Source organism: Canis aureus, chromosome 19, assembly GCF_053574225.1.
Source record: "Canis aureus isolate CA01 chromosome 19, VMU_Caureus_v.1.0, whole genome shotgun sequence".
Classification (NCBI taxonomy): Eukaryota; Metazoa; Chordata; class Mammalia; order Carnivora; family Canidae; genus Canis; species Canis aureus.
Genome location: NC_135629.1, coordinates 29,097,439 through 29,111,698, shown reverse-complemented (window position 1 = coordinate 29,111,698; position 14,260 = coordinate 29,097,439).

The following is a 14,260-nucleotide window of genomic DNA, read 5'->3' as shown; positions in this document are numbered from 1 at the left end:
TATGTTTTCTTTTTTTATAATGGCACAATTTAACAGTATGTGTATGGACTACTACTCAGCAATATAAAGGAATTACTATTGATACACACAACTTGGATGCATCTTTAAACTTGCTGAGTCTAAAAAGCCAATCTCAAAAGGTTACATACTTTTTTATTCATATTTATTTCATTCCTGAAATGACAAAATTGTAGAGATAGAGAACATATTAGTGGCTTCCATGGGTTCAGAAAAGGGGAAGGAAAGGAAGTGGTTATGGCTATAAAAGTATCACATGAGGGACCTTTATGATGGAACAGTTCTGTGTCTTAACTGTGGTCATAGTTCCATGAATCTCACTGTGATAGAATTGCATAAAACTAAATAGAAAACACACATAAATGACTGTACACAAAACTGGTGAAATATGAATCAGGTCTATAGATTGTACCAATGCCAATTACATAGTGTGATATTATACTACAGTTACATAAGTTGTTACCACTCAGGGAAGCTTGGGGAAGGATATAAGGGTCTCTGTTGGGCACCTGGGTGGCTCAGTAGATGAGCATCTGCCTTTGGCTCAGGGGTCCTGAGATGGAGTTTTGCATCAGGCTCCCCACAGGGAGTCTGCTTCTCCCTCTCTATGTCTCTCATGAATAAATAAAATCTTGAAAAAAAATTTAAAAGGATCTCTATTATTTCTTAAAACACTGTGTGAATTATTTCAAAATTATCTCAAATTAAAAAAAACTTTTAAGCCTGTGTATATATTTATAAATTCATATATATAATAAAATGTATGGATCTCTATATATTGATGCATGTATGTATGCATGCATGTATATACACATACATACTATTTACATGCCTACCTTAAGTAGAATATTATCATACCTTTGATGATCCTGCAACACTCTCTCTGATGCTCATTTCCCTTCCTCACCTCTGAGAGGAACCACTATCCTGAATCTTCTGTTTATCATTCTCTTACTTTCTTTACAATTTTAATACATGTGTATATAAAAGAAAGATTATGCCACTATTACTTGTAATAACAAAGAATTAAACCCCAAATGTCCACTAAGAACAAAATATCCAATAAGTTTCAGCCAATTCACACCAAGGCAAAATAGACATGAATGAAATAAAGTACAGATCTATGAATTAACAAGGATGAATCTCAAAAACATAATTTTGGGCAAAAACCATCTATTTGCAGAAATATATCCAATATGATATCATTTTTATAAAGTACAAAACCTATGTGAAGCCAAGCAATAATATTTAGAATAAGCCATATTACTATTCTACTTCATAAATTGAATTATCAAAAAACCTGACTGCTTTGGGGGGAATATGGGACAATTTGGTCAATTGTCTCCAGGATCATCACAGCAATGCCATATAAATGGCCTTTAGAATTTTTCTCTTGGTGACCTGGTTCCCTGTGAGAATCTGCTTCACTTCCCTGGTGAATGATTTGAAGTGAAAATGGTATAATTTCCTCCATTTCTGAAAAGTCATTTGAAAGATGGTGCTGGCTGCCACTTGAAATTTTCTTTACTGGTTCCAGAATAATATGAAATAACCTGATGCTCATCTTATTGGAAGTCTTGAGGAGTTTTATTATTTTGCAGAGTTGCTGAGAACAAGTGCAACACATCAGGTAATTTATGCAAAGGCTAAACTGCAGTTATTATCAAGCTAGCAATGGCTAACTAGTACAGGATGTTGATATGGATTGGTGCAATTTTTAAAAATCATCAGTTGGTTTTTCTCTTTCAGTATTGGCTTTTTCCTCTCCTATAAGGATATACATTTCTGGAGCTGCAGCTATCCTAATGGTTAATAACATAAGAACATACTAAAAGAGGACTCATGAACTTCTAGGTTGTTCTAAGGACTACACATGTATAGAGTCACATAATCCTCACAACAACCCTGTGGGAAAGCTGAGGGATGTGGGGTTAGGGAATCCATTCAAGCTCACACAGCTGGCTGGGGACAGCTAGCAGTCCACACTTATATAACCAGTCAACTGTCTGTACGAAGCTAAAGACATACATATCTGCATATTAAATGTGTAGACATCTTTCAAAAGAGACCATGGAAAAGATCAGATTATATATGTGTGAAGTAGGCTCTATGCCCAACATGTAGCTTGAACTCATTACGCTGAGATCAAGAGTTACATGCTCTACCAACTGAGTCAGCCAAGAGTCCCTGAAATAGATTTTTAAGACACAAAGTTTTATAATTTTCAAGCTCAGTAAATTTAATCTTCAGATAAGTAATTTATACATATGGAGATAAAGTGTTGTTAACTAGGCTTATTTTCTTACATATGTTAGACCTCAGGTTTCACTGGGCATCAAAGAATCACATAAAAAAAATTCTTAAAAAGCTCAGGAAAAAATCTTCAATTACTGTACATAAGGAGAAGCAATGACGGTCAAATGTCTTATTGTTAATACCCTCCCAGGCCCCTTTTCCCTGGCCCTGACCCAGTTAATGCTTATGTTCAGCCAAGGCTAAGAACACTGTATTCGTCACCACTACACTTCTCAAAGAGAAACCCTTGAATTGCCAGTATCAGAGCCATCTATGGTACTTAGTAAAAAATACAATCACAGGCCTTCTGAGTCAGACTCTCATGGACACCTACATTTGAGGATGATGTTTTCAAATTTAGCTTAATCTTCAAATGGGGAGGTATGGTAAGAACTAGTTCCCAGCTGTGGGCAGGGTAGGAGGAGAGTGAATAGTAATTGTAACAAAGACATCTGCTTACTTTCAACTGAAGTTGATTATCTTCTATGTGTATTGGTGTTATGAATGTCTTCATCTGAAATGCCTGCCATTGCCTTAGACCAGGTTCTATTAGTTGATTTATCTTTTAATTGGCAGGTGTTTTATATCCTGAATTTATTCAGCTTCTGGTAGATAGATATTGAGCTTGTACCAGGGTGCCAGGGATGTTCTAGTTGCTGTGGGTATATAATACAATGAAAAACAGCAAGGTTGCTATTCTCATGAGTGTCTGTTCTTTTTTTTTTTTTGAAGATTTTATTTATTTATTCCTGAGAGATAGAGAGAGAGAGAGGGGGGTGGGGGGAGACACAGACAGAGGGAGAAGCAGGCTCCATGCAGGGAGCACGACATGGAACTCAATCCCAGGTCTCCAGGATCATGCCCTGGGCCGAAGGTGGCGCTAAACCGCTGAGCCACCCAGGCTGCCCATGAATGTCTCTTTTATAGAGGTGTGGGAAATAGACAAAAAACACACAGTAGATACTCTAATATTAGATTTTCATAAGTACTACATGAAAATGATCTCAACATAATGAGATAGAAAGTAACTAGTGCAAGAGGGGATAGGTGTGCGGAAGTTGGCTTGTCTTAGCTTGCAAGAGCTAATTGTTTAATTTTCAGGAATTTTCAAGCTGGTTGTTGAACACAGCCCTTATTAAAATATAAATCATACAAACTTATAATTAAATAAATTGTATTGAACACAAAGGTAATAAGTACTCAAAACTTAGTTTCCTAATTACTTGACTTCATTGTCTATTGTCTCTGTGGGTTACAGTGTATCTTTTCCAAACTCTACCACCAGGGATGTAATTTGAAACAGGTCATGGTGGGAGTATGTACACCATAGGATTGCCAAATACCAAAAATCAAGGCTTGATTTATTGTTTTGTGGACTGTCTAAATTTAAGAAAGTTATAGAGAAAATATTAATGATGCAAATTAAGCTTAATAGTATGTCTTATCAGTAGCTATTATATTGTGATGATGACCAAAAATTGAGAAAAGATTCTTTTGGTATTTAAAAAAAGAATACCATTAAATACCATTTAAATTTAAAACCAATTCCATATTTTCTATGGCCCAGGCCATCAATATTTTCTTTCACACTCTTAAATACAAACTCCTCCAAATTTGGAATTACTCTGAGTTATTTAAAGACAAAAACAAGGGGGGAGGAGCAAGATGGCGGAAGAGTAGGGTCCCCAAATCACCTGTCTCCACCAAACTACCTAGAAAACCTTCAAATTATCCTGAAAATCTATGAATTCGGCCTGAGATTTAAAGAGAGACCAGCTGGAATGCTACAGTGAGAAGAGTTCGCGCTTCTATCAAGGTAGGAAGACGGGGAAAAAGAAGTAAAGAAACAAAGGCCTCCAAGGGGGAGGGGCCCGCGAGGAGCCGGGCTGAGGCCAGGGCGAGTGTCCCCAGGACAGGAGAGCCCCGTCCCGGAGGAGCAGGAGCTGCACCGACCTTCCCGGGCGGAAAGGGGCTCCAGGGAGGTGGAGCAGGACCCAGGAGGGCGGGGATGCCCTCGGGCTCCCGGGGACACTGACAGACACCTGCGCCCCGGGAGAGTGCGCCGAGCTCCCTAAGGGCTGCAGCGCGCGGCGGGACCCGGAGCAGCTCGGGGGGCTCGGGGGCGGCTCCGCGGAGGGGGCTGCGGGGCCCGGGAGCAGCTCGGAGGGGCTCGGGCAGAGGAAGAGGCTCCGTGCGGAGGGGGCTGCGCGGTTCCAGGAGCAGCTCGGAGGGGCTCGGGCGGCGGCTCCGCGGAGGGGGCTGCGGCCCGGGAGCGCGAATCCACCAGCGCAGGCTCCGGAGCACAGGGCGCCGGGACACAGCCCAGGATCCCGCCTCCCCCGGGACAGGCAGAGGCCGGGAGGGCCCAGGACAGCGAGGACGCTCCTGCCCCAGCTGAGCACATCAGCGGCCCCGCCCGGAGCCTCCAGGCCCTGCAGACGGAGTTCCTGCCGGAGCTGAATCCAGGTTTCCAGAGCTGCCCCGCCACTGGGGCTGTTCCTCCTGCGGCCTCACGGGGTAAACAACCCCCACTGAGCCCTGCACCAGGCAGGGGCACAGCAGCTCCCCCAACTGCTAACACCTGAAAATCAGCACAACAGGCCCCTCCCCCAGAACACCAGCTAGACTGACAACTTCCAGGAGAAGCCAAGGGTCTTAAAGAACACAGAATCAGAAGATACTCCCCGGTGGTTCTTTTTTTTGTTTTGTTTTGTTTTGTTTTGTTTTGTTTTGTTTTTGTTTTGTTTTGCTTTTTGATTTGTTTCCTTCCCCCACCCCCTTTTTTTTCTCCTTTCTTTTTCTCTTTTTCTTCTTTTTTTTTTCCGTTTTTTTTTCTCTTTTTCTTCCCTTTTTTTTTTTCTTCTCTTTCTCTTTTCTTTCCTTCTTTCTCTCCTCTCTTTTTCTCTCTTTCCCAATACAATTTGCTTTTGGCCACTCTGCACTGAGCAAAATGACTAGAAGGAAAACCTCACCTCAAAAGAAAGAATCAGAAACAGTCCTCTCTCCCACAGAGTTACAAAATCTGGATTACAATTCAATGTCAGAAAGCCAATTCAGAAGCACTATTATACAGCTACTGGTGGCTCTAGAAAAAAGTATAAAGGACTCAAGAGACTTCATGACTGCAGAATTTAGAGCTAATCAGGCAGAAATTAAAAATCAATTGAATGAGATGCAATCCAAACTAGAAGTCCTAACGACGAGGGTTAACGAGGTGGAAGAACGAGTGAGTGACATAGAAGACAAGTTGATAGCAAAGAGGGAAACTGAGGAAAAAAGAGACAAACAATTAAAAGACCATGAGGATAGATTAAGGGAAATAAACGACAGCCTGAGGAAGAAAAACCTACGTTTAATTGGGGTTCCCGAGGGCGCCGAAAGGGACAGAGGGCCAGAATATGTATTTGAACAAATTCTAGCTGAAAACTTTCCTAATCTGGGAAGGGAAACAGGCATTCAGATCCAGGAAATAGAGAGATCCCCCCCTAAAATCAATAAAAACCGTTCAACACCTCGACATTTAATTGTGAAGCTTGCAAATTCCAAAGATAAGGAGAAGATCCTTAAAGCAGCAAGAGACAAGAAATCCCTGACTTTTATGGGGAGGAGTATTAGGGTAACAGCAGACCTCTCCACAGAGACCTGGCAGGCCAGAAAGGGCTGGCAGGATATATTCAGGGTCCTAAAGGAGAAGAACATGCAACCAAGAATACTTTATCCAGCAAGGCTCTCATTCAAAATGGAAGGAGAGATAAAGAGCTTCCAAGACAGGCAGCAACTAAAAGAATATGTGACCTCCAAACCAGCTCTGCAAGAAATTTTAAGGGGGCCTCTTAAAATTCCCCTTTAAGAAGAAGTTCAGTGAAATAGTCCACAAAAACAAAGACTGAATAGATATCATGATGACACTAAACTCATATCTCTCAATAGTAACTCTGAATGTGAACGGGCTTAATGACCCCATCAAAAGGCGCAGGGTTTCAGACTGGATAAAAAAGCAGGACCCATCTATTTGCTGTCTACAAGAGACTCATTTTAGACAGAAGGACACCTACAGCCTGAAAATAAAAGGTTGGAGAACCATTTACCATTCGAATGGTCCTCAAAAGAAAGCAGGGGTAGCCATCCTTATATCAGATAAACTAAAATTTACCCCAAAGACTGTAGTGAGAGATGAAGAGGGACACTATATCATACTTAAAGGATCTATTCAACAAGAGGACTTAACAATCCTCAATATATATGCCCCGAACGTGGGAGCTGCCAAATATATAAATCAATTATTAACCAAAGTGAAGAAATACTTAGATAATAATACACTTATACTTGGTGACTTCAATCTAGCTCTTTCTATACTCGATAGGTCTTCTAAGCAAAACATCTCCAAAGAAACGAGAGCTTTAAATGATACACTGGACCAGATGGATTTCACAGATATCTACAGAACTTTACATCCAAACTCAACTGAATACACATTCTTCTCAAGCGCACATGGAACTTTCTCCAGAATAGACCACATATTGGGTCACAAATCGGGTCTGAACCGATACCAAAAGATTGGGATTGTCCCCTGCATATTCTCAGACCATAATGCCTTGAAATTAGAACTAAATCACAACAAGAAGTTTGGAAGGACCTCAAACACGTGGAGGTTAAGGACCATCCTGCTAAAAGATAAAAGGGTCAACCAGGAAATTAAGGAAGAATTAAAAAGATTCATGGAAACTAATGAGAATGAAGATACAACCGTTCAAAATCTTTGGGATGCAGCAAAAGCAGTCCTAAGGGGGAAATACATCGCAATACAAGCATCCATTCAAAAACAGGAAAGAACTCAAATACAAAAGCTCACCTTACACATAAAGGAGCTAGAGAAAAAACAGCAAATAGATCCTACACCCAAGAGAAGAAGGGAGTTAATAAAGATTCGAGCAGAACTCAACGAAATCGAGACCAGAAGAACTGTGGAACAGATCAACAAAACCAGGAGTTGGTTCTTTGAAAGAATTAACAAGATAGATAAACCATTAGCCAGCCTTATTAAAAAGAAGAGAGAGAAGACTCAAATTAATAAAATCATGAATGAGAAAGGAGAGATCACTACCAACACCAAGGAAATACAAACGATTTTAAAAACATATTATGAACAGCTATACGCCAATAAATTAGGCAATCTGGAAGAAATGGACGCATTCCTGGAAAGCCACAAACTACCAAAACTGGAACAGGAAAAAATAGAAAACCTGAACAGACCAATAACCAGGGAGGAAATTGAAGCAGTCATCAAAAACCTCCCAAGACACAAGAGTCCAGGGCCAGATGGCTTCCCAGGGGAATTTTATCAAACGTTTAAAGAAGAAACCATACCTATTCTCCTAAAGCTGTTTGGAAAGATAGAAAGAGATGGAGTACTTCCAAATTCGTTCTATGAAGCCAGCATCACCTTAATTCCAAAGCCAGACAAAGACCCCGCCAAAAAGGAGAATTACAGACCAATATCCCTGATGAACATGGATGCAAAAATTCTCAACAAGATACTGGCCAATAGGATCCAACAATACATTAAGAAAATTATTCACCATGACCAAGTAGGATTTATCCCTGGGACACAAGGCTGGTTCAACACCCGTAAAACAATCAATGTGATTCATCATATCAGCAAGAGAAAAACCAAGAACCATATGATCCTCTCATTGGATGCAGAGAAAGCATTTAACAAAATACAGCATCCATTCCTGATCAAAACTCTTCAGAGTGTAGGGATAGAGGGAACATTCCTCGACATCTTAAAAGCCATCTATGAAAAGCCCACAGCAAATATCATTCTCAATGGGGAAGCACTGGGAGCCTTTCCCCTAAGATCAGGAACAAGACAGGGATGTCCACTCTCACCACTGCTGTTCAACATAGTACTGGAAGTCCTAGCCTCAGCAATCAGACAACAAAAAGACATTAAAGGCATTCAAATTGGCAAAGAAGAAGTCAAACTCTCCCTCTTCGCCGATGACATGATACTCTACATAGAAAACCCAAAAGTCTCCACCCCAAGATTGCTAGAACTCATACAGCAATTCGGTAGCGTGGCAGGATACAAAATCAATGCCCAGAAGTCAGTGGCATTTCTATACACTAACAATGAGACTGAAGAAAGAGAAATTAAGGAGTCAATCCCATTTATAATTGCACCCAAAAGCATAAGATACCTAGGAATAAACCTCACCAAAGATGTAAAGGATCTATACCCTCAAAACTATAGAACACTTCTGAAAGAAATTGAGGAAGACACAAAGAGATGGAAAAATATTCCATGCTCATGGATTGGCAGAATTAATATTGTGAAAATGTCAATGTTACCCAGGGCAATATACACGTTTAATGCAATCCCTATCAAAATACCATGGACTTTCTTCAGAGAGTTAGAACAAATTATTTTAAGATTTGTGTGGAACCAGAAAAGACCCCGAATAGCCAGGGGAATTTTAAAAAAAGAAAACCATATCTGGGGGCATCACAATGCCAGATTTCAGGTTGTACTACAAAGCTGTGGTCATCAAGACAGTGTGGTACTGGCACAAAAACAGACACATAGATCAGTGGAACAGAATAGAGAATCCAGAAGTGGACCCTGAACTTTATGGGCAACTAATATTCGATAAAGGAGGAAAGACTATCCATTGGAAGAAAGACAGTCTCTTCAATAAATGGTGCTGGGAAAATTGGACATCCACATGCAGAAGAATGAAACTAGACCACTCTCTTTCACCATACACAAAGATAAACTCAAAATGGATGAAAGATCTAAATGTGAGACAAGATTCCATCAAAATCCTAGAGAAGAACACAGGCAACACCCTTTTTGAACTCGGCCACAGTAACTTCTTGCAAGATACATCCACGAAGGCAAAAGAAACAAAAGCAAAAATGAACTATTGGGACTTCATCAAGATAAGAAGCTTTTGCACAGCAAAGGATACAGTCAACAAAACTCAAAGACAACCTACAGAATGGGAGAAGATACTTGCAAATGACATATCAGATAAAGGGCTAGTTTCCAAGATCTATAAAGAACTTATTAAACTCAACACCAAAGAAACAAACAATCCAATCATGAAATGGGCAAAAGACATGAAGAGAAATCTCACAGAGGAAGACATAGACATGGCCAACATGCATATGAGAAAATGCTCTGCATCACTTGCCATCAGGGAAATACAAATGAAAACTACAATGAGATACCACCTCACACCAGTGAGAATGGGGAAAATTAACAAGGCAGGAAACAACAAATGTTGGAGAGGATGCGGAGAAAAGGGAACCCTCTTACACTGTTGGTGGGACTGTGAACTGGTGCAGCCACTCTGGAAAACTGTGTGGAGGTTCCTCAAACAGTTAAAAATAGACCTGCCCTACGACCCAGCAATTGCACTGTTGGGGATTTACCCCAAAGATACAAATGCAATGAAACGCCGGGACACCTGCACCCCGATGTTTCTAGCAGCAATGGCCACGATAGCCAAACTGTGGAAGGAGCCTTGGTGTCCAACGAAAGATGAATGGATAAAGAAGATGTGGTTTATGTATACAATGGAATATTACTCAGCTATTAGAAATGACAAATACCCACCATTTGCTTCAACGTGGATGGAACTGGAGGGTATTATGCTGAGTGAAGTAAGTCAGTCGGAGAAGGACAAACATTATATGTTCTCATTCATTTGGGGAATATAAATAATAGTGAAAGGGAAAATAAGGGAAGGGAGAAGAAATGTGTGGGAAATATCAGAAAGGGAGACAGAACGTAAAGACTGCTAACTCTGGGAAACGAACTAGGGGTGGTAGAAGGGGAGGAGGGCGGGGGGTGGGAGTGAATGGGTGACGGGCACTGGGTGTTATTCTGTATGTTAGTAAATTGAACACCAATAAAAAAAAAAATAAATAAATAAAAAAAAAAAGAAAAAGAAAAAAAAATAAAGACAAAAACAAAAACAAACACCTGGTGAGAAATGCTATCAGCTGTAAAGTGGCCTCTTCTCCACTTTGCTTGGCTATACCTCCTTTGGCTAAGGCTGCAGTCCCCATTATAGCTTACTGGGCTGTATCGGACAGAGCTCAATGACGATACCAACAGTTGCTTGAATTTTCCCATTCCTGCAGACCATCAAACTTCCTCCAGACTGGAGGCTGTACCCATTGTCTCAAGAGCCTCCTGGAGATGACTTTGATGGAAAAAGCCTGAAACTATCCCATAAGAATGTTATGTCTTGGCCAATTCTATTGAGCTGCCACATGGATTCCACTCACATTCCACTATCAATTCTTATTGTGTTTATTATCTATTTATTAGTCATATATTTCTTTTAGTGAAGACTTTTAACATTTTTTTTCTGAGTAAGAATGCTATTAAACAGGAAATAACTGAAGACATGGAAACCAAGATTGAGATTGAGTTGTTGAGACAAACTGGATTTGTGTGTAATAACTTTAAGGTCATTGGCATTGGCAGGATTTAATAGAATCTATTAGACTATTGGTTCAGAAAAATTGCATCACTATGGACTAAAACAGTCAGGAATAGTCTAAGTATGGATTTAAGTAAAAGCAGAGCTTCAATTCAGATTTGCCTCCATGGACAGGACATAGAAATATCAGGAAAGATATTCCAGGATGAGGAAAAAAAGATGCCATAAATGAGAGAGGTCATGAGTATGATGTATGCCAGCTATAAACATGGACCTGCACGTGTTAGAGAGGGTGCAAAAAAGGAAAACCAGGAATGATTCATGTCCTTCTTTTTTTTTTATTTGACTCTCCATTCTGTCCTTATTTCTCATCTTGCTTTTCTGCTTTCTAAAGGCATCCAACATGGGAAAATATTGGTGGAATTTATCTCTTGGAAGTGGTGAAGAAAATTAATTTCCCTAAAATGTAGAGATACATTCTCTTTCATTTCATCTCAATCCAGGCCCTTCCACTTCTGGGCTGTGTGACCTTGTGGGCATTTTTTTTTAGCTTCTTTGAATCTCATTTAATTCCTCTGTAAATGGGGATTCATAAGACTTTCCTTGCAGAGATAGAAGGATTGAGTTAATTTGTGTTATGAGTATGGTCACAAATGTCAGTTTTTCTTGTGAGATTCATTTATCTAATAATTTATTGTTAGGAGCCATTTTACTTCTACAACCTCTCTGTTCAGCTTTGTTCTTCCACCTCTTACTTGAAATCTGTTACCTGAATGATAGATGGTCAGGTGAGACACGATGAATACATGACTGAATGGGTGAATGGAGCAAGAACCACCCTGAACTCATATTTCCATAAGAAGATCTGAGAGATGGTTGTGTGTCACTGTGCTTTCTTATTGCTCCCAGTTATCTTTTGTCTTTTTTTCACTGTTTAAGATCACAGCAGGCCTTGATCACTATTCCTGCTCTAATGCAGAATGACTTTCAGGACACTGGCTGAGAGAAAAATAACAGAATGTGGCTTTGAGTTCTGTGAACAAATGAGCTCTGAATGCTCTTCTAACAGTATTTTATGACATTATCTCTCCCATTGTATGCTCTTTCCTGCATCCTTGCTGCTACGTATTGATTGAAAGTATCTAAAAAGGGTACTGAAAAGGGAAAATGGAGTCATCCTAGGATGTGTCTCCTATAGAGCATCGGACAAAACAGTGGGAGGGAAGGAAGAGCAACAGAACTGGAGGAAGGTGATCTGGAGGAGGGACAATAGGAAGAGTAAAAAGGAAAAAAAAAAAAAAGAGAAAACATTATAGTAGCTGGAATAAAGGAGAAACATGTAGAAAATGTTCTTTTGTCAATTCTTAGAATCTCAGGCCCCTAAGGGAGTTTCTGAACCCTTTTCTCATGAATGTTAGGAGGAGACCTAATTTTATTCTTGGCAAGAAGGCTCAGAATTCTCAAGGTTGGTTGTAAGGTACTTTATGTTGAAACTTTATAACCAAGAGCAGTGGTAGTGTCTCCTCTGAATCATTGCTTAATAGGTATCTAAGCTGTACCTGCTTGCCTCCCAATGCGTGGAACTCACTACATACAAGTATTTCATACTTGTTCTTCCCTGTGCTGCACTGAAATCTTTATCTCTATAATTTCTACCTTCTTGTCTTGTGTGCAAGTTCCACCGCTTCCTACTGGGCAATCTTTAGAAAGTTACAGAATCCGGGCTTCAGTTTTCTTATCTATAAGATTGGTATAACAGTTTCTATTTCATTCAGTTGTGATAAGAATGAAAGAAAAATGATCCATTTAAAGATCATCTTCAGGTCCTTCCATATTTTATCTGTGGTTTTCAGTGTTCTCCCCATTCTGAAAGTCTTTTGGCTTTTCTATCATCCTTCAAAATCCTTCCCAGTTCTCAGATTTTGACAAAAATTTTTGTTGACTCTATTTCCCCCTCATCTAAATTTACCTCACCTGCTATAGAACTCACAGAATTTCAAGAATGTAAAAGGATGTAATTGACCCAATCTATGGATTGAGATTCCCTGCTGTTAAGATAAAGGTCTCCTTTGACACCACTGAAGCCGAGATCATTTAGGTAAGCTATCAACAATTCCAGAGAAACATATGGAGTGGGATCTATCTATTTAAAAGCAAAGTTTGGGGCAGCAGGAGTGGCTCAGTGGTTTACCACTGCAGCCTTCAGCCCAGGGCCTGCTCCTGGAGACCCAGGATCAAGTCCCATGTCAGGCTCCCTACATGGAGCCTGCTTCTCCCTCTGCCTGTGTCTCTGCCCCTCTCTCTGTCTCTCATGGATAAATAAATAAAATCTTTAAAAAGAAAAAAGCAAAGTTTGTTCTTTTGTACTATTATTGTATTTATTATACTTTAAATATTATTTTATATCATACTTATAAAAATGCATTATCATAGTAGAAAGAGAAAAAAACAAAAATGAACAAATTAGCAAATTTATACAAAATCTCCATATATAATTGTTTTAGAGATTTTGCTTATATTCCTCCAGACTTTTTTTCTGTTTAATATACAAATTAAAAATATGAGTGTTTTACAAGTTAGGATTATCCCATGTAAACGGATCACAGATCTTCTATTTCATTCTACCATATATTTTAAAAATTCTTTGATGTTCAATGCATATTCTTTTTTTAAAAAAGATTTTATTTATTTATTCATGAGAGACACAGAGAGGCAAAGACATAGACAGAGGGGGAAGGAGGCTCCTCGCAGGGAGCCTCATGTGGGACTGGATCCCCGGATCCAGGATCAAGTCCTGAGCCAAAGGTAGATGCTCAACTGCTGAGTCACCCAGATATCGTCCCTCAATGCATACATAGTCTTTATAATTTTTAGTGCATAGATAACATCCCCATAGATATTTACTCATTGCCTACAGGTATGCAATTATGATTCCAAATCTGTGATTTTTATAAACCAATGCTATAGTAAGCATTCTTGCACACCCATCTCTTTGAACCTATATGACCATTACTTAGAATAAATTTCTTTATGTGGAACAGGTGGGTCTAAATGTATGTTTTTTTTTTTTTAGTCTACTGATTCCTAATAACAAGTTGACATCAAGAAAGGATTGCATCTTAATGATATATAAACACATGTATTTCCTTACATATTCTATGATTATTAAAAAAGAAAGAATTGAAGATGGTGGCCAGCTAAATAAATATTAGCTATTGTGGTCACTGTCAATATTATTCTATTACGGTTATTTCCTTAATGCTGTCATTTTCCATTTTTTCCCAAAGGATATCTTGTGACATAATTAAAATGGAGTACTTGCACTTGCTTTTATCCTACAAGTATCCCACACTTTAAATCTCTGTATCTTGCTCATGTTGTTCATTCTAATTATAATGTCTTTTCCTTTTATTCTCACCTGTCAATATCCTATCCATCCTGCAAGGTCTACGTCATGCAGGCAAACTTGTTTGTTTGTTTCTGTTGGT